Source organism: Oryx dammah, unplaced genomic scaffold (assembly GCF_014754425.2).
Source record: "Oryx dammah isolate SB20612 unplaced genomic scaffold, SCBI_Odam_1.1 HiC_scaffold_26, whole genome shotgun sequence".
NCBI classification, from domain to species: domain Eukaryota; kingdom Metazoa; phylum Chordata; class Mammalia; order Artiodactyla; family Bovidae; genus Oryx; species Oryx dammah.
In genome coordinates, this window is record NW_024070210.1 from 11,525,497 (window position 1) to 11,547,710 (window position 22,214).

Here is a 22,214-nt window from a genome sequence, read left to right on the forward strand (position 1 = left end):
AACTTGATCACCATTGCAAGGTTTTTCTGCCACATAAAATGACACATATTCCAGGAATTAGAATGTGGGTATCACTCAAGGAAATATTTATAAGCCTACTGTATGCCTTATGAAGAAAATAAGCATGGGATTATGATGTGAGATAATGATGACGATATTCCTGATGGCTGGAGGGTAATGATGAGGAAGATTGGTACATTGAAGGAATGATGAGGAATGAGGCATATTGCAAAGAGAGACTGAGATCAGATCAGGGTGCTGCAGGTGTCCAGATTTTATTCTAAATGTATCAGGCACTCATCCAAGGAATTGAATTAGAAGGCAATGTAATTTTATTTACATGTTTATAAAGATCATTGTCTCTGCGGTAAAGAAAATTGGCAGGAGATGAATGACAATGGAAGCAGGGCGGTATGCCAAGAGGCTACTGTGGTCGTTAGGACAGAAGAGGATGATGGTTGGAATGTGGAGGTGACAATGGAGAGGTAGCATCTGGGACAGAGCTGAGATTCATGTTAGAAATAAATAATCAGGGTTTGGTGGATTGGGCTTCCTGGTGGCTCAGATGATAAAGAGCCTGCCTGCAGCATGGGAGATCCAGGTTCGATCCCTGAGTTGGGAAGATCCCATGGAGAAGGAAATAGCAACCCACTCCAGTACTCTTGCCTGAAGAATTCCATGGATGGAAGGGCCTGATGGTCTCTGGTCCCTGGGGTTGCATAGAGTCAGACATGCCTGAGTGACTAACACTGAAACACAGGTAGATTGGGTGTGAAGGGTGAGAGGGACAAGGAAGAATAAGGGAGGGGATTGCACTTACATTTATAACTTTAATGTTAAATAACTGATGGTCTTACTTACTGACAGGGAGAAGGGAAATTCAGAAGGAAACAGGAGTCTGCCTTGGAATGTGGATCCTCAAATGACCACAATGTTATGGAGCTGTCAAGCAGGCAGATGGGTGAACAGATCTGGAGCTCAGGGAAGAGGTATGGGCCAAAAGCATAAATGAAGGAATATTTAGCAGAGAGGTAGGAATTCAATTACTTGCCATCTCCTGCTTTACCACTTCCAATTTGCCTTGATTCACGGACCTAACATTCCAGGTTCCCATGCAATATTGCTCTTTACAGCATCAGACTTTGCTTCCATCACCAGTCACATCCACAGCTGGGTGTTGTTTTTGTTTTGGCTCCATCTCTTCATTCTTTCTGGAGTTATTTCTCCACTGATCTCCAGTAGCCTATTGGGTACGTACCGACCTGGGGAGTTCATCTTTCAATGTCCTATCTTTTTACCTTTTCATACTGTTCGTGGGATTCTCAAGGCAAGAATACTGAAGGAGTATTATGAAGAAGGAGCTGTATGAAGAAAGTTAAAGAGAGAGGAAAAAACAACAACAGCAACAACAAAATTTAGAAGGAATGGCCAGTAACAGAGGGAGGAAATACCCAGAAGAGTATTATTCTGGAAGTCATGGAAGGAGAGTGTTTTATACAAGAGGGAAGATGGAAAAACGTGCTTTGTGTGTTTGACAACATGGAGGTCACTGACTTTGACAAGAGCAGTTTCAGTGGAATTTGATGATGGTACCAAAGCCAGTTGGACTGGTAAGCCATTAATAATAGGAAAAGCAAAAAGGTGAATGTAAGTCAGGATATAGAGGCAGTACACAGACAACTTTCTGGAAGTTTTCCTGTGGAGGGGAGCAGAAAATAAGATATAACCAGACAAAGATTTTAATTCGAAAGGAAGATACTATTAGGGTACATTTGTATATTTTCTGAATAGGGATAATATAATAGAGAGGAAGAATTTTGGTGATACAGTGAAAAATACCTAAGTTAGTTCCACAGTGACCTCGTAATTGAGTAAAGGACCATGGTGACCTTGCTTGAGTAAATGAATATCAAAACTTTCAGCAGCTGCGTCAGCTCTCCAACTCTCTGACGTTCACCTGTGTTCTGACACCTGCGTTCTATCCCCTGGGAAGAGGTACAGAGCCTTTTTAGCATTAACCAAACAATCCATGTCTATCTGAGAGGCTCTACTGTACCTAGTAGCTTTCTGGGCAGAGTCGCTCTCGTTTATTACTTTGTTCTTTCCACTTGAGAAGCCCCAGAGTTTCTTTTATGATTTAAGAGGACTTTTCTTAAAGTCAGTTTTAGTTTCACCCCCATGCATTATACATCTTGCTAGCAATGACTGAGCCAGATCGTTTTCCCAGGTTCCAGTAGGAGGTGGGATGGGAGGGGATCACTCATCATCAGATATTCTTAAGTGCTTTAGGAACAGGAGTAGTCCAAGACATCCCCTCCCTTGGCCTCTCCCCTGCCTCCACATGCAGCTCCCAGCAGTACAACACTCCATGCTTCCACTCATCTAGAATTGGATTATTTTTCCCAAGTAGGTGCATGGGCAAGGGGTTAACTGGAGGAGAGAACGTCAAAGCCTTGAAAACGTCAGCCCCCAGCCTTGCCTCTTCACTCTTGTGCTTCATGAGGAAGTTGTCAGGGTTTGAATACCAGTCCAGCCTCTTGCTTCTCTGACACCCTAATCCCCAGCTTCATTAAAAATGTGCCTGAAATGTAGGAGGTAGATGTCATTGTTAGAAGATGTTAAGGAAGAACTGGACATTGTGGCTTCACGTTCCATGAAGACATGGGATCCAAGTTTTCAGTCAGCTGTAGTTCTGTCAAGAAGGAAGAATTTGTTGAAAAGAGAAGGTTAGCAGAGGATGGAGTTCTCTTTCGTCTGCCCATTCCTTACTAGGATTTGAATTTGAACACCCCTGATTTGTAAGCACCAACCCTAGTGTTTACCTTGAGACTCCCCAGTCCGGGAATCTGGTGATTACTTCCCCATGAGAAGAAGGACATATATTACAAGGAATCAGGAAAGTGAAGGTCAAAGCAAAGTGAAGTGGAAGTCGTTCAGCCATGTCCAACTTTTTGTGACCCCATGGACTGTAGCCTGTCAGGCTCCTCTGTCCATGGAATTCTCCAGGCAAAAATATTGGAGTGAGTTGCCATTTCCTTCTCCAGGGGATCGTCCAGACCCAGGGATTGAACCTGGATCTCCTGCACTGCAGGCGGTTTCTTTACCATCTGAGCCACCAGGGAATCCCAAGGTAGGAAGGTCAAGGTACTATTTTACCAAAATGATTGGAATAAATCCAGAACTCTATGTCATATTCCCCCAAAAAATCTCACCTGAGGGGGAAAAAAAGAAAACACTGACTTGGTTCAGAGAGTAAAACCATGTACTAGGTGAAAAGACCATTGTTGCAGCCACAGGGCAAAAATCAGGCTTGATAATGATGTTCATGAAACTGTGGCATGGTAGTGCCCCAGAGGAACCTGATTAAGAGTTGCAGTTAAGAGCCAGCAGTCCCATGGGGACATATTCTGACCTGTGTGCACACTGAGGCAGTTTGGAAACATTTCTAATCTTGGAGGAGCTTAGCAACTCAAGCATCCCTAGTGATAAAAAACAATAACTCCAAGGAGAATACTAATGCTAAACTTAACTACCCTCCCCACAACTTTGCCACAAGAGAACCATCATTTATATTTTGGATATTTGTATTTCAAATAATAATTTTAGCCTAGGATAACTAATCTATGATTTGCTCTGGCAACAGTAAATCCTTTATCTCCACAGTATGCATTTAGACTTGCTTAAAATATTCTTCTCTCAAGACAGGCTCTTGTTTCACTGTTAACTTCTGGGGTGGCAAGAGAGAGTGATGTTTAGAACCATAATAATAATATTCCAGATGGGTGCGGAGATGAAAGTGACTTTCTTCTGTTGAAGGATGTTCTGAAATGCAGGGCTGGCATTTTGATTCTCAAGTAAGGGCTATGTACTCTGATTACAGGCAGTGGTAAAACTTTCCAACTTTTCATTGTTGAAGCTGAAAGCCCATAGTATTTCTACAATACTCTAAAGGAGCATTTGGATCAACCAAGATGATGCCAGTTATAAAATGTAGCTCTGAAGCCACTTGCCATATCATCAGAACCCATAAGACAGGTTGCATATTCCTCAAGATCTCCGATAGGTCTTTGCTTATGTGGCTTTTCACTGATCAGTTAGCATCTACTTGGGAAGAAGAGGCTTCCCTGGTGGCTCAGAGGGTTAAGCGTCTGCCTGCAATGTGCGAGACCTGGGTTCGATCCCCAAGTGGGAAAGATCCTCTGGAGAAGGAAATGGCAACCCACTCCAGCACTCTTGCTTGGAAAATTCCATGGATGGAGGAGCCTGATGGGCTACAGTCAACGGGATCACAAAGAGTCGGACATGACTGAGCAACTTCACTAGGAAGAAGGGAACATAAGCAGAGCAAAGGAAGTGACAAGGCAGAGACAGGACATCACAACCAGGAACATTACCTCTAAATGCTCTGCTTTGAAGGTTTGCTTTTATTTGTTATCGGCTTCTCTTTCACTCCCAGAGAGAGTCTGTCAGAGCCTCATTTGAGACTGCTTTCAACTGTGGTTTCATGTAGAGGGTGACCTGTCAAAATCCAGTGGAGTCCATGCAAGTGAAATGGAGCAGACGCTGGAAACTGCCAAGAGAGCAGAGGCTGCACTTTATTTCACCACCAGATGATAACCAGGAAAAGCCAGAAGCCCAGGAATCCAGGCTGCCATGGGGGCTTGGCAGCTAGACCCCAGGCCGTGAGGCAGGGCACCAGAGTTCAGGCAGACAGTGCCCACTGGAGCTTCAGGCCAGTTGAATCACCCTGAACCATGAGATGGGAAAGACGAAACCAGGTCAGGTGCTCCGTTTACCAGGGGCCAGGGAGAGATCACGGTATTCCTTGAGGTTTCTTCCCCAGTGTTACTCAAGGTCAGGTGGCATCTAGAGGGCCCTAAGGGTTTCAGTCATTCTTGGAAGGGATAGCCCATGGCCCCTCAGATTGAAAGCATTCCTGGGCATTCAGAAGCCAATTTCCTGGGCCAGTTGCAACTCTTCACCTTTATGTCCTCGAATCATGACCAATGGCTTGCCGTCCCTCTTTGGTGTTTGTACCATTCAGATATTTACTCTCTATTCTCAGGCACTCTCATGCCCTGGGTAAAGCCATTAATGAGTGAACAGATGTTTGCTGAAATGGATGTCTCGGTGTTAGACACTGAACAGGGAACACACAAGTTTGGGGCCAGAGGCTCTCCCCACAGGGCCTTTTCAACGTGCTCTGGTCAGTGATTACTGTTGTCACTGTTACAAGATAAGGTAGGTGAGGGTAAATGGGAAATAAGAGGATGCAGAAGTAATAGTTATAGAAGCTCAGATTACTGAACTGACTAGACAGAGTAAAGCAGTGTTGACTCACTGAGGCGCAACAAGACTATTATTGCACTATTGCACTGTAGAGGCCATCTTATTCGTTTGGCTTTATATTCTTTGCTTCCTAGAGTAGTTCCTTGCTCATCTGAATCTATCACGCTATATCTAGTACACTGCTTACCTTGTAGGGGCCAGTCTACAAAGGTCTTTGAGCCTCTGGGCATATGGTTTTCCTTTCTGAAAGCCTCTCCCAGCACCACTACTCCCTTACTCCTGACATTTTTGCTGGACTAACTCATGCCATTCAGTTTCAGGTTGGACATCACCTCCTCTGCAGGGTTTACCTAATTCTCCCTCCAGATGTTTTGGCTAGGTGCTCCTCTTCTGGTTTCCCCTAGGGTCCTTGTCAAGACACTTACATCACTCACTGAATTATGTCTTCCCTTACTGCCCTGTAAACTTGTGGGCAGGAACAGGGTCTTGAGTTCACATGCTCAGAGCAATGCCTGGCTCAGAGTGGAAACTTAATAAATGCTCACTCTTTTAATGAATGAATGCACGAAAGAGTGAATGCATAAAGGGAGGCATCATGGAGACATGGAGGCAGTTGCTTTGGCTGTGTTTTGAGCTCCTTTCTTGGTCTTCAAATTGGCCCCCTTCTTCTGGCAATGGGGTTCCTCTCATCTACATCCACCTGGGAGGTCTCATTGGAGTGATTTGCAAGGAAGGGGTGCAATCATTGGGATGTTTATTGGACCATCCTCTCCCTCTAGGCTGGCTGTTACTTCACAGAAGTGGAAGACTGGGTAGGTTACAACTCACCAGTCTTCCCACTGTGACTCTTTCATTTCCAGCCAATTGACAAATGTGTATTGACTTCTCAGTGCATGTTCTCTGTTGCCCTTGGCTTAATAAAAACCTGTACAACCATCCTCTGGTTAAATTTCTACTCTTTCCCCAACTTTACGTGAGAAGAAACTTAGTTACATAACGTGCAGGTGGCCAGGCCAGGCTAGTGACACACATCCCTTTCGAACCAGAAGCGTCTGGGTTTACAAGCTGTGACAGGTTGTTCCCCCACTGCCTTGGAGGTCCTGGTTCACTATCTCCTGTCAGTAAGGAATAAATGGGGGAAAGCATTTCCTAAGATTGAGTTCCTATGGCTTTCTTAGAAAATGAGTGCCAGCTTTTTATAGATTCTGATTTATTAGCCAAGCCAGCTTGCTGAGTGACTTTGAACACGTTTGGAATCCATTGCTCTATTAACAGTGGTCACAAAGAGGAGAAAGTGGGACTATTCACAATGTCAGCCTTGGTTTTCTTTCACCTTCTCTCCACCACCACTCCCAGACCCCCCTCCTGAAAGGCATGGCCATCTCTCAGGGCCCTTGGGATATTAGAAAGCCCTTCTTTTCCTGGAATATCTTGGATTCAGTGTTCCCTTCTGCTAGGCTTTCACTTCATCTGAACAGGCACCTTACCTCTCAGGACTCCTCTTCCATCATCTCTCCAGGATTTCTGAAATTTCTCCAACCAAGAACAAAGCCTTTCTTTAGTAATTAGTAATAAGTTTTGAGCCACGAATACCCAGGGATGAGAAGCTAGTTGATTCAACTCAATATACATCAGATTTGTCCCCAAGGCTTGAGTTTCATAGAGAATAGGGAATATAGAAGTAGATGCTGATTTCATGGAGAATTCCATGGCAGGGAAGAAAACAAATTAAACTGGAGATACCCAGAGAAGTTGTCATCTTCAAGGTTTGCCCTTAAGCAGTTTTCTCGTAACAGTGTTCATATCTTTATCTCTTTTGTCTTCCAAACATTACTGTGAAGATGGAAGTCATAGCAATCATAATATTCTTTTTGGAGGAATACTTAAGGCTTCCCTGGTGGCTCAGAAGGTATAGAATCCACCTTCAATGCAGGAGACCTGGGTTTGATTCCTGGGTTGGGAAGATACTCTGGAGAAGGGAATGGCTACCCATTCCAGTATTCTTGTCTGGAGAATTTCCCATGGACAGAGGAGCCTGGCTGGCTACGGTCCATGGGTCTCAAAGAATCAGACATGACTGAGTGATTTTCACTTTTTCATAGACACGGTGGGAACAGTAGTACAGGTGGCCAGTTAGTGTACACCCAGTTGTCGTCAAAGTCTTCTCATTTAGGGATTATACAAACCTAAGAGAAAGCATCCAACCAGTCCATCCTAAAGGAGATCATCCTGAATGTTCATTGGAAGGACTGATGTTGAAGCTGAAACTCCAATACTTTGGCCACCTGATGTGAAGAGCTGACTCATTTGAAAAGACCATGAGGCTGGGAAAGATTGAGGGCAGGAGAAGAAGAGGATGACAGAAGATGAGATGGTTGGATGGCATTTCTGACTCAATGGACATGAGTTTGGGTAAACTCTGGGAGCTGGTGATGTACAGGTAGGCCTGGCGTGCTTCAGTCCATGGGGTTGCAAAGAGTCGGACACGAGTGAGCAAACGAACTGAACTGAACTGAAGAGAAAACAGAAGGCAGAAACTGTTTGTGGTCTTTATTTTTGACACATATAAAGTATTCTTAAGTTGCAGACAGTATTCTTTAGCTGGCTGAATAGGGTTTCTCCAGGCAATAGTCTCATATTTATCTTTGTTTCCCAGAACCTAGCATTGGTCCTGGAGTTTATTATGTGCATAGTAAATATTTCCTGATTTGATATTCATATGTATTCCCTTTGAGATCCTTTGTATTTCATTTAACTAGGGGCTCTCAAGTTTTTATATTTGTTTTGTAAAATGTAAGGATATTTCTTGAAATCTCTATGAAATATTTTGTCTTTTATTTACAACAGGTCTCTTATTTGTGAGAAGCTCTCTCTTCCTTAGGAGAATAGGCTGAATAACATATGTGAAAGGACCAAAATTCCTTCAGAGATAAATACCATACTTAAACTATTATCACTGTTTTCATTCATGCGTGTCCCCTTGTTGCTCTCAGAAGCATCCCTGTTTGGACAAGTGTTGACAGTTTCTCTAAGCTCTTTGATGGTATTGATGCCTCAGTTGCCATTTTATTTGGTCAAGCAGCCTGCAGGGGCCTTAAATTGACAGTAGCCCCTCATGCAAACACACGTCCTAAATAGCAGACATAGGGTCACAAGCAAATGTGAGTTCCTGATACGACTTCCCCAGTAGCCCTTGTGAGCAATGATCTCTGCTGCCTCCCAGTACCTATAGGCCTATGTTCCACTTAGTTAAGGCCCCTGTGGGGCTGATCAAAACCTGTTCTTTTGGTCCTAGCCTGGAAACCCCAAGCACTCCACCTATGGACATGTACTCCAGGTCCCGCCTCCCTCTCTGTCTGCCTTGACCCCCTGCTTGGCTCTTCAAGGTATGCTATGTACTTCCTCCAGGACCTGTGAGTGATAAACTTGTTTATTTCAATTGTTCTTGTGGTCAGTGGTTGAACCATGGCTCATCATCTGGCATCCTGTGTTCTACTGAACAAATATTAATTTGTCAAAGTCATAGCAGCAATAAATTACACAGTCACTATCAAGTCCTTGGAGTCAGAAGACTTAGGTGATAGTCCTAGACTGTCCATTTGTGACCTCACACTAGCTATTTACCAACCTCTGGTCTCAGAATGAGTCTCAGTATCTTAGCTAAAACAACCTCATCTTCCTTCACCCAAGCCCTTGTTCTCATTCAGCCCGTTTTATCTTCCTTCCCTTAGTCCCTTGCTATCCTATCTTCATTTTATTCTCTTCATAGCACTAATCAGTTCATGAATTCTAATTATTTGTGTGTGTATATACTGTCTTTCCCCTCACTCCTTGCCCCTCCTGTACACATAAATACAAGTCCTTAAGCAAGGGCTTTGTTTTCTTCACTCCTGTAATCCTAGAAGAATACTTAGAAGATCACCTAGAGGAGTATCTAGTATACTTTGACATGCTATACAAATATGATGGTCAACTAACCAAAGTCAAAGACTTTTAATGCTAAAGAGGATAGATGTTAGAGGAGAAGTTTTGATATTTGTTTTAAAAAAAAGTTATTGCACTGTAGTTGACGTACATGTTGTGTTAGTTTCAGGGGTGATATTCTCTTTCATTAGATCAGTTCAGTTCAGTCGCTCAGTCGTGTCCAACTCTTTGCGACCCCATGAATCCCAGCACACCAGGCCTCCCTGTCCATCACCAACTCCCGGAGTTCACTCAGACTGGATCAGTCTTATACTCCTTCGCTGTGGTCCAACTGAGTTTGTACAAACTAAATGGTTGACATTCAGCCTGGCTGAAATGTATTAATGAGAGAGAGTTTGCCAGAAGAAAGGAATAAAAAAAGCAAAACTAGAATAAGAAGGACTCTATTTTCTATAGGAAATGTCAGTCTTCTCACATGTGATGACACACTTTCTTCATGGTATTTCCCCTATTGGGAACTTCTCCTATCAAGCAGACTACTTTTTTTTTGAGGGAAGTCTTTGAAACATATAGTAATATCATCACATGGAGTTCAGCTTACTCTCCCATTTGAGCTGTTAATTATCATTTTGGTTTCTTCTCAAAGAGATCTGCCATTGTCACCAGTAACTGGTAAAGGAGGTCAATTTTGAGTTTCCTTTTGTTGGTGAGAGGAGTTAAGGGCAAAGGACAAGTGAGAACTTTTAAAATCAAATCCATTCAGAAGCATTTCCTCTTAGAAAAGCAGATTGTGTAGCCCTAGCCAGTGAGAAGGAAATGGCAACCCACTCCAGTGTTCTTGCCTGGAGAATCCCAGGGATGGTGGAGCCTGGTGGGCTGCCGTCTATGGGGTCGCATAGAGTCTGACACGACTGAAGTGACTTAGCAGCAGCAGCAGCAGCCAATGACATGGTTAAGTTTATGCATCAATTTGTTTGGACTAAGGAATGCCCAGATAGGTAGTATAACATTATTTCTGAGTGTGTCTGTGAGTGTTTTGGGGTGTGTCTGAGTGTGTCTGTATTTGTGTGTGTTTCTGGAGGATATGCATTTGATTCATACACTAAGTAAGCAAATCATTCTCACCAGGGCTGCCAGACATTATCTGAACCACTTAGGGTGTTGAGTAGAACAAAAATTTAGAGGAAGGGCAGATCTGTTATCTTATTGGACTGGAATATCCATCTTCTCCTGCCTTAACCACCAGCATCACTGGCTTTCCTGGACTCCCAGCTTGCAGATGGCAGATCACGGGGTTTCTCAGACTCTGTAATTGTACAAGCCAACCTCTTACAATAAATCTCTTTTATATATCTGTATATATTCTATTGATTATGTTTCTCTGGAGAACACTGGCTGATAGAACCAACATTAGACTAATGAGGAAAAGATAGAAAATGTTTACTTTGATAAGCTGTAGTATAGCTGACTCCCTGTGATAAAAGTTTTTATTATAATTCTTAAAATCATAGGTTAGTTTGTACTCTTCCTCATGAAGGAGTTTATACTTCTTTGATTAGTTTTCTCTAAAATATTATAGAAAATGCTGGCTGTATGTGACTCAGATGTTATGTGGAGGAACTGGGTGAAAGCTAAAGAAATTGTCTGGGCTTTAAAATACCACATATTTATCATTGCTATTGTTGCTGTTCTCTGCAAGACCTCATCACATTTTAACTAGAAAAGGAAGTTTCATTTCCATTTATACCAAAATTGTAGGGCACCAAGCTCAAGTAGGAAATTAGAACTCCTCATGATATCCTACGGGCTTCCCAAGTGGTACTAGTGGTAAAGAACCCACCTACCAAAGCAGGAGATATAAGAGATGTGGGATCGATCCCTAGGTTGGGGAGATCCCCTGGAGGAGGGCATGGCAACCCACTCCAGTATTCCTGCCTAGAGAATGTCATGGACAGAGGAGCCTGGCAGGCTACAGTCCATAGGATTTCAAAGAGTTGGACATGCCTGAAGTGACTTAGCATCATGCACGTGAGATATGTTATTTCTCAGAGTGCCCAAGGTAAAGGTTTCCTTGTACAAGGCAGTCTTTGGGCTATAGCAATATTTGGTGGCCATTATGTTTTTTCTTTCCTGATTGAGTGATTACCATTTAACTATAGCCTCTGAGAAGCAACTTAAGAGAGGTTCATTATCTTTGTGAGAAATTCATCATCCAAACCTATAGTAAACTTGGTGTATGAGTGTTCCTTCCTCACAGCTGAATATCTTTATTCAGAATTTATGCTCTTGTTTTAACCCCTTCCATATTGACTCTGGCCTTGACCATGTGACTCTAACCAAAAAAAGATTCAGGTCATGGATTAGTAAGTGCTTGTACCAATGCTGGATATTCAATATCTTGTTCTATTGGATATTCTGTTTTAGAATCCAGTTGTCGGGAAAGAAATTGTATTACCTTGAATCTACCATGCCATGAGAGAGCCCAAGTTAGTCATGTACAGAGGCCAGAAAGTGCATTGAGAAATCAGAAAGAACTAGAACCGGGGTTCCAAACACATGACCTCTGTTCAACCACCCATCACCACTTGAGCCCGCCCACTGACAGCTCAAGCTTGGACTTTTTTTCTGAGAAAACCTGGCTTCTTAGCCCAACCTGGCCTTGAGAGGCAGTGATAAACCACCCCCACTGTACCTGCAAGAGCTCATAGAATCATGAGCAAATAAAGTAATTGCATTTTTAACCAAATAAATTTTGAGAGATGATTTTCTAGGCAGCAGTATATAATGGAAATAAAACTATTGTCTTCAGAATCCCCTAATGCTGCTGAGCCTATATAGAAATGGGTAAAATTGCTTATTGCTAAAGGGTGCCCAAGCTGAATTTCTTCCCTGGTCTGACTCTCACTGACCTTAGTTGGGTCACATGCTCATCAATGACCCAGTCACTGGTGGCCAAAGTATTTTCCAAGGCCAGGGCTACATATTCTCCCCTGGAATGTCACCGGAATCACTGAGATGGGGGTATTATTACAGTAAATGGAAATAAACTTTAAGCAGACCGAAAAGACAGATATCTATTGCAAACAAACAAAGACCAATGCCAAGTTCTGGTCCATCGTCCAAAATTTTAATAATAGCATGTCCTAAAGAAAAGTCATTATTTCCACTGTTACCTCATGACTCTTTGGCCAAAGAGGAGTAACCAGAGATAAGACATATCAGAATCTGGTGCTATTCAATGGTGTTAGCTACCATGAATTCTGCTATATTCACTGCTACTTTTGGATTTCCAGGGGGTTTCTATAGCCAAAATGGCCTCCTTACATCTCTGTCTGGCCAGAGTCCTTACTCCTAGACTCTTGGAAATTGATTCAGCCAAGATAAGTTTTATATCCCCCACAGATACTTTCATTGACAGAGCTGCATTTTCTGAGAATGAGATTTGAGTGAAATTTTGCTTTATATGAAATGTGAGAGTTCTCCAATGAGAAAGACAAAGTCCTGGGTTTTGTATTATTAATTGTTCTCTGGGTTTTACTTCCAGAGTACAAGATGATTTTAGTCAAGATGCTAATCCTTTTCATTAAAACCTAAATTGGAATTCAGGGCATGAAATAACCAGCTGGCACTCTTCTTGTCCCTAAAATGCAGTCCACCTGGCTGCCACACACAGATAATGCCACAGCCTAGTTGGGCTAAGAAGCCAGGTTTGCTCAGAAAAAAGTCCAAGCTTTTCTAATGTTTCTTTCCCAAGGCCAGGGTTCTGGTCCATAACCTGAAATTATTAATGGAAAACTGCATATTGATAATGTAAGTCTGTGTTTGGTGGGTTGGAAGAATAAGGATGTATGGTAGACAGCTTTTAGCTTTGCTAATCCAGAATCAACATTCTTTACTTCTGATAATGACACTTAGAATATACTTTTGAAAATTACCAGTCCCTCACTCTATGTATGTTATAGATGGATCTATGCCCCAATTTAGGGATGAGCACCTCACTTCAACCTAATGAATGTGTTCTGTTTTATTGCCATATTTGTTTGTTCAGAGTTGGAAAGATCTAATTTTTACCAATGAGAAGAGCTGTGTCACAATTGTTTCAAGAAACAATGTACTCTTTCTACTGATCATGGGATGAGGAAGATGTGTCTTGAGTCAATGTAGGGGAACACCACTCTGACTAAATGTGATGCCAACATAAAACAGAAGAGAATTAGGAAATGGAATGAGAATGGAGACATAGATAGTCCTGACGATATTGAGTCTCCACATCGAGCTATGCTTGAAGCCAATTTTTGCTTACAAAGGCCAATAATCTCTTAGTTTGACTGCAATTTGAAGCTAAAAGATGGAACTCAGTGAATTTCAAGCAGTGTTTTTAAACTTCCTTCTTCCCTGGACTGGCCATTGTAACCCACAGACTGGGGAACTAGAGATGGGGATGGCTAAATAGGGGGGCCACAGGCGATTTTTATTTATTTTGCTATCTAACATGCCAATAAACACCATGGTTTATCTCAAGAAACTCTAAGTTAGCCTCTGCACTGCTGATATATGCTACTCTAGTCAGTTCTGCATGCTATAGTCAGAGTGAGCCTTTCAACATGCAATCTAATTATGTCACTAGCTTGTAGGATGAGTCCAAATACCTTAGCATGTTTGTTTTAACTCTTGTTTATCTCATCAGCTGCTGCAATTCCAGATTCTTCCTCATCTGTCACCTGCCCCAACCTGCTTCTCTTCACCCAGACATTTTGGTGAAGTCTTTGGTTCTAAGTCTTATTCTAAGTCTTGATGCCACTACTTCCCCTAAGCCCTTTAAAATTATGTTGCAAACCCCCTAGTATATGTTCTTGTATCTCAACACTTAGACAGTGGAAGATACAATTATATAATACAGCACATTGTCCCACTAACCACACTATATGTTCTATTTGGCCAGGGACCATAAATGCCTCAATCACCATTGCCTTTACAGAACCTAAGTGTCACTTACATACATTACTGAATAAATGACTAAATGAATATATCTATGTATATTCATTCTAACCTCCAGAAGCCATATTTTATAACATTCTAGACTGACTTACACTGTTAGCTGTTCATGTTAATGCTTCTTTTAAAGGCCAGAAAAAGGAGATGCGAGTACAGGATCCCATATTTTCTTTTTATGAATTTCTATAAGTGGAAGACTGCTTTTTTTCATTCCCAGGAGCTTGGGAATGGTTTGGAATGGTGATCCAGGCTCCCTCCTGTATCTTTCTGAATAGTCTCCAAGGATGAGGAGTCATGAATACGAATGGTGAGAAGTCTACTTCCAGTGGGTCACCTTTCTCTATGAAAGGCACTCTCACGACCAGAAGGGCCAGTCTGTCTTGATCTCTTGGACTGGAATGTGCTCATACCCAGAGGTGTGCTGTCCTCTGGCTCTCTTTCTCTCCTGATGCCCAGGCATTAAACCCACTGGGGTGGACACGGGGACTGTCAGTTTCCAGTTCCTTGCATGTGACTAGGAAGATAAGTGAAATGAGGCTATCTTGAGTACAGGGGTAGTGAATTGAATAGTGCCTGCACCTTCCCCTGAAATACATGTCCAAGTTCTCACCTCCAGAACACGTAAATGTGACCTTATTTTGGAAAAAGACTCTTCACAGATATTAAGTATCTTGAGATGGAATTATCCTAGATTTATAGTGAGCCTTAAATCCAATGACAGAGTACTTATAAGACACAAGCAGAGGGAGATTTGAGATGAAACACAGGAACACAGGAGAGAAGACAAGTAAAGATGTAGACAGAGACTGGTTATGCTTCCATAGCCACAAAGCCACCAGAATAGCAATTTAAGATGAATCTTTAGCACACTAGGCTGCCCTAGTATGCTTTACTAGGTATTATCAATTAATGGTATTAATTGATACAATTATCATATGTAGAGGAGAAGGAAATGGCAACCCACTCCAATATTCTTGCCTGGAAAACCCCATGGACAGAGGAGCCTGGCAGGCTACAGTCCATGGAGTTGCCAAGAGTCGGACACAACTGAGCGACTTCACTTTACTATTTTACACTTTACCATAGGTAGAAAGGTTCCCTCACTACATATTGTAGTAATTATTATATATGATTTACATATTAAATATAAAAATTTGTCTTTGTATTACATATGTATATTTCAAATTGTTGAAAGTGTGTGAGTTGCTATATTTCAATAAATCATCTGAGTTTGTGCCTAACATTGTAGCAGGCACTATTCCCGCTATAGGGCGTGGGGCTACCATGGTGTATATGGTAATCAAGGTCCCTACCTCATACAGTTTCTATTCTAGTGGGAAACACAAGAAATAAGCTAAAATAAAAACCAAACAAGGTGGCAAATACCTAGGGTTGGGATATGCCCATTAAAATAATCAGAAAAGATCTCTCTCATGAGATTGCACTTGGGTTGAGAATCAAATAGTAGGAATGAGCCAACCAGGTTGGGGATGTTGGGAGAGGAGGATGAAAACATCTAAAGCAGAAGGAAGGATTTTCCTGGTGGCCCAGTGGGTAAAACTCTGGGCTTCCTCTGCAGGGCCACAGGTTCAATCCCTGATCAGAGAAGCCCTATATGCAGTGGGGTGTGGACAGAATAAATTAAGAGGGAAGATTCAGAGTAATGGTCCTGAGGCGCTAATGAACGTGGCGTGTAAAGTATTTGGATTATTCTAGGCACAAGAATATCCACTGGGGATTTTAAGCCAGAGAATGACATAATCTGATTTATGCTTTTTAAAAGATCATGTAGATAAATGGCTGAAGTCATCCTGAGTTCAAGGATTTGGTTCATTCTTTCATATAAAAAGTTTTTCCTGTTTCATTTTTACCATTAAAAATGTGGAATAAATGACCCCTCCTTTGCAGCTTTATTTTGAACAATTGACTGTATTGGTATAAATTCCTCTGCAAGTAAAATAAAATCTTAAGACCCACTGTCACTTCCCTTTATAGATGAGCAATCAGTGTGGTGAATTGTCCTTGAAGGCAATCAAGCTAAAATGTTCCCTTCTGTTCCCTCCAAGATTCCCTGAACCCAGGCAGGCTGGATGTGCATGATGAGGTAGAGATGGAGTCCTGTGGAAAGAGAAGCCAGCTGGGATTTGAGTGGTGGGGGATGTGCCAACTTGCTCTTGGCCTCTCCAGTAGAAAAAGCCAAATCACTCAGGGGCCAGGCGATTGTACTCCATGCAGGGTTTGCTGCTAATTGTACAGCAGAGGAGGCCTGGGGCACCTGGTGCCTGTTTGCAATGCAAGCTGTACAATGCAAGAGAATAAACATTTCTCATAACCTCAGTGATGACCCACTTGGGATGAGCACGGGGTCTTTAAACTGTGGGGACTCCCCAGCCAGATGTTCTCATTTTAAAGTCTCTTCTTACGATTGCACCAGGACTTACCCTGCACAAAACAACCTCCTAGACCAGCGGAGTGCACCTTACCTGCAGACAAGAGCCCTACTTTCTTCATTTCTCCTCCTCAGCTTCCCCTGGATTTTACTCACTTTAGAGAGACCCATATATACAGATATGAGTACTGCTGAATTAAATTTCAATGTGAGTCAGGAAATGATATGGAAGTTTCTACAGAGCAGCATGTGACAGTAAGAATGAATAATCTGATTCTTTTCAATGTATTAAGCATACAGCTACAATATCCAGTTGCATTGCATTCTAATAACTGAATAAGTTAATCGCTGAAGAAGTTTTTTTCTGTTAATCTAACTTTGACCTCTGACTTCTGGCACAGGTTTATTTGGGGAAGACAGTGTTCCATCTTTGCTAGTCATAGATGATGACAGTCACCAAAAAAATAAAAAAGCTTAAGTGGGATTCTAATTCATAAATGATTCTTCTGATGTAGAAAGACTGGCAGAGTCCATATTAAACCTTACATCTGAATCTGAGCAGAATTTATCATCTCTGTATTTCACACATCTTCTTGGATCTTCGAGAAGGAGTCTCAATGTTCTCCTCTTATTTTCTTCTACTATTTTCAGATTTTTTTTCTTTTTAGCTGAAATTATGTGGACTACTTACTTGCTGGTAGTTGATGTCAATATGATGTTTTTTGATGCCAAGAATTTATCCCCTTGATTTTTCCCATGGAATTCTTTCTCTTAAATGGAAATAGTCTGGGTTGGGTTGCAATTCCTCACACGTGCACTTGCCTGCTATGGTCTTTCCCCACTGAAAATCCTTCTCTTATCCATGTCTGGCATATGACCTGAGCTTAGCCAAACAAAAGCATTTCCCCTGTTCCCTCCAAACTCGATGAGCCCAGATAGGCTCTACACTTTAGTTATTGATAGCATTTGGAGACCACATTCATTTCAGCACATAAACAGGCATGGAACTTACAGAGGAAGGAGAGCCAATACTGCTGGTGGCAACAGAAGGGACATTCAGATCAACTTTTCCTGTTTTGCCAAGAGATAGCCGTATTTCCTCTTCTCGTTTCAAATATCGATAGTAACCTTATTGCCTACTGTTTCTAAGCTGATCTACAAGCATCCAGTTCATTTGTTGGTGAATGCCTACTGCCATTTACCTGAAAAGTCCTTCACATAAATCCACTCTTATTCAAAATATCCAGAATGAAGGTCAAATTTTGCTTGCAGATTAGAACTCCCACTGACTCTTTTTGATCACCTTCAGAAGGTGATTCAAAAGTAAAGTCTCCCTAATAAAAAACATGAATTTTCCATAAATGAGCCTATCAATTAAATTTATTAAATGCCTGCTATTTTCTAAGCCCAGGGGCATGAAGATGAAAAGTAAAATATAAGATAGCCTATAGCAAGGAGAGATAAGAAAGCCTTCCTCAGCGATCAGTGCAAAGAAATAGAGGAAAACAATAGAATGGGAAAGACTAGAGATCTCTTCAAGAAAATTAGAGATACCAATGGAACATTTCATGCAAAGATGGGCTCAATAAAGGACAGAAATGGTATGGACCTAATAGAAGCAGAAAATATTAAGAAGAGGTGGCAAGAATACACCAGAGAACTGTACAAAAAAGATCTTTATGACCCAGATAATCACAATGGGGTAATCACTCACCTAGAGCCAGACACCCTGAAATGTGAAGTCAAGTGGGCCTTAGGAAGCATCCCTACGAACAAAGCTAGTGGAGGTGATGGAATTCAAATCCTGAAAGATGATGCTGTGAAAGTGCTGCACTCAATATGCCAGCACATTTGGAAAACTCAGCAGTGGCCACAGGACTGGAAAAGGTCAGTTTTCCTTCCAATCCCAAAGAAAGGCAATGCCAAAGGATGCTCAAACTACCACACGATTGCACTCATCTCACACGCTAGTGAAGTAATGCTCAACATTCTCCAAGCCAGGTTTCAGCAGTATGTGAACCATGAACTTCCAGATGTTTAAACTGGATTTAGAAAAGGCAGAGGAACCAGAGATCAAATTGCCAACATCTGCTAGATCATCGAAAAAGAAAGAAAATTCCGGAAAACATCTATTTCTGCTTTATTGACTATGCCAAAGCCTTTGACTGTGTGGATCACAATAAACTGTGGAAGATTCTGAAAGAGATGAGCCTACCAGACCACCTGAGCTGCCTCTTGAGAAGCCTGTATGCAGGTCAGAAAGCAACAGTTAGAACTGAACGTGGAACACCAGACTGGTTCCAAATAGGAAAAGGAGTACATCAAGGCTGTATATTGTCACCCTGCTTATTTAACTTCTATGCAGAGTACATCATGAGAAACACTGGGCTGGAAGAAGCACAAGCTGGAACCAAGATTGCCAGGGGAAATATCCATAACCTCAGATATGCAGATGACACCACCCTTATGGCAGAAAGTGAAGAACTAAAGAGCCTCTTGATGAAAGTGAAAGTAGAGAGTGAAAAAGTTGGCTTAAATCTCAACATTCAGAAAGCTAAGATCATGGCATCCGGTCCCATGACTTCATGGAAAATGGATGGGGAAGCAATGGAAACAGTGAGAGACTATTTTCCTGGGCTCCAAAATCACTGCAGATGGTGACTGCAACCAGGAAATTAAAAGATGCTTGTTCCTTGGAGGAAAAGCTATGACCAACATAGACAGCATATTAAAAAGCAGAGACACTCCTTTACCAACAAAGGTCCATCTAGTTAAAGCTATAGTTTTTCCAGTAGTCAGGTATGGATGTTAAAGTTGGACTGTGAAGAAGGCTGAGCAGCAAAGAATTAATGCTTTTGAACTGTGGTGTTGGAGAAGACTCTTGAGAGTCCCTCGGACTGTGAGGAGATCCAACCAGTCCATTCTGAAGGAGATCAGTCCTGGGTGTTCATTGGAAGGACTGATGCTTAAGCTGAAGCTCCAATACTTTGGCCACCTGATGGGAAGAGCTGACTCATTAAAAAAGATCCTGATGCTGGGAAAGATCGAAGGCTGGAGAAGGGGACGGCAAAGGTGAGATGGTTGGATGGCATCACCAACATGAGTTTGAGTAAGCTCCAGGTGTTGGTGATGGACAGGGAAGCCTGGCGTGCAGCAGTCTATGGGGTCGCAAAGAGTCAGACATGACTGAGTGACTGAACTGAACTAGTTATTCAGAATATAGTGGTCAAGAATGAAGTGCTAGCCAGATACATGTGTATTAGAGAATGGACAGTCACCGGGGATGCATCTACATAGGCCATCAAGGGTGAAGTACCGCAGTTACTGGATCAAGGTTTTCTTCTGGCATTAGAGCCAGATGAAGCATTAGGACACACTAGAAAAGAGAAAGGCACTGAGAAAACTGGTCTGGCCATAGAATAATGGGTTGTGCTATAAATAAAATAAATTTTCCCAGGGTTGATCTAACTAAAACAACAACAACAACAACAAAACCCACAAGAAAAAAACCTCAGACCTTTTTTTTTTAATTTTCAGCAATATTAACCATTACAAATGTCCAGAGCAGCTAAATAATTTTTGCAGCTGTTGTATAGCGAAAGGTAATGACCTAATGATACATAATGAGAACACAGCACAACCAGAAATGAGGCATGGACCAAAATTCAGCTGGCAAAAGTTGGAGCAAATAATAATTTATCACATTTATATGATATCATTCAGTTTATAAAATAGTGTAATGCCCATGTGTTATTTAGTGCTCAAATATCCATCAGATAGTGAAATAAAAAGTTCAATATCTACCCCCTTTATTACACAGAAAAGTTAATTGAGGTTCAGTGAGGTTAGATGACTTGTCCCTCCTCTCAGAACTAGTAACTCACAGTGCAAGACCAGAACGCGGGTCATCTGACTCATAACCCAGAGCTTATTCCAAAACTAAGCCCAGGGGTCCAACCCAGTTTACCTTTCTCTAGGGTGCTTCATGCTTGGAAATTCAGCAAAAGAGATTTCATCAGATTAACTGGTACACATGAACCAGTGTGGTCTAACCCCCTACTAGTAAGGAATTTGAGATGTTTAGCCTAAGGAAGGGAAAATTGATTCAACTTGCTAGAGAAAGAGAAAAAAGGAAAGTTACAAGTGTTTTGCTCAGAAAAAAATGTTGGTTACTAGATCTCTTTACATCACTCTTCATAAAGGTGTGTTATATATATGGAATCCAGAAAAATGGTACTGATGAACATAATTGCTGGGCAAGAATCAAGATGCAGATGTAGAGAACAGACTTCAGACACAGCAGGGGAAGGAGAAGGTGGGATGAACTGAGAAAGTAGCATTGAAACATATACATTACCATATATAAAATAGACAGCTAGTGGGAAGCTTCTGTATGACCCAGGCAGCTCACCAAATACTCTGTGAAAACCCAGATGGATGGGATGGGGTGGGGGTTGGGGGGAGGGTCAAGAGGGAGGGGGCATATGTACAGGATGGATAGGCTGGTTCACACGGTTGTATGGAAGAGGCCAGCATAATACTGTAAAGCAATTATCCTCCATGGAGAAGGAAATGGCGCCCCACTCCAGTATTCTTGCCTGGATAATCTCATGGACAGAGGAACCCGGCAAGCAACAGTCCATGGGGTCACAAAGAGTTGGACACAATTGTGTGGCTAACTTTATCCTCCAATTAAAAATAAATTTTAAAAAAGTACTTAAATATTTTTTAAAAATTGTATGAATTCGTTAAATTACAAGATGTGATGAAGAAAGAGATTATGATTGTGAGTTTTCTTGACATCCACAGTCTTACCTGTCACTAGGCTGTGTGATATTTGAAAGATATCATAGTAAAATATAATTTTACTTTATACGAAGAAAGAACTTGACAAGTGCCTTCCTTCTATACCAAATCAACAATGTACAGCAAAATTTAAAAGTCTTTAGCCTCGTCCTCCGTTGGACACATTCCAATCAATATTGAAAGTAACCTAAAACTATGAGAAGGGAGATGAAGAGAATTACGGGTTTATTCAGGGAAGTACTTGTATCCGTTTTCAAACCAGATCAAGGAAACTGTTGTCTTCATTCTGCTCTTATCTTCCATAGGATGATGTAGGATGAGTTAGACAGAATCACCTCTAGAGGATGGAAATGAAGCCACACTTTAGGAGAGATTCACAAACTCTGATGAACTTTTGCAGCTGCCATTGATGGAGGGAAACCTCTAGATTTATGTCAATCATTGAGTGAAATGTTTAACGGGAAAGTAAATCATGCTTTAAGAAGCCACAATGTCTTGCAATTTTATGGAACCAAACATAAAGTCTAGATCTCTTGGCATTTCTATCTCAGTTTGAGGTGTTTCTCCATTGGAAACAACACCAGAAGTCTTGAGAATAAGTCAACTTATCCAATACTAATATTCATATTGACTAGTGAAAGTTTATACATAGTTACAACTAGGCTATATCATTTGTCAGCTTAATATCTGTTTTGAACCCTTTTGAATTAAGACTAAATATCAATATATCAATACATGTATGCATATATATAAACAGCTGTATATATATGTGTGTGTGTATATATATATATGTGTGTGTGTATATATATAT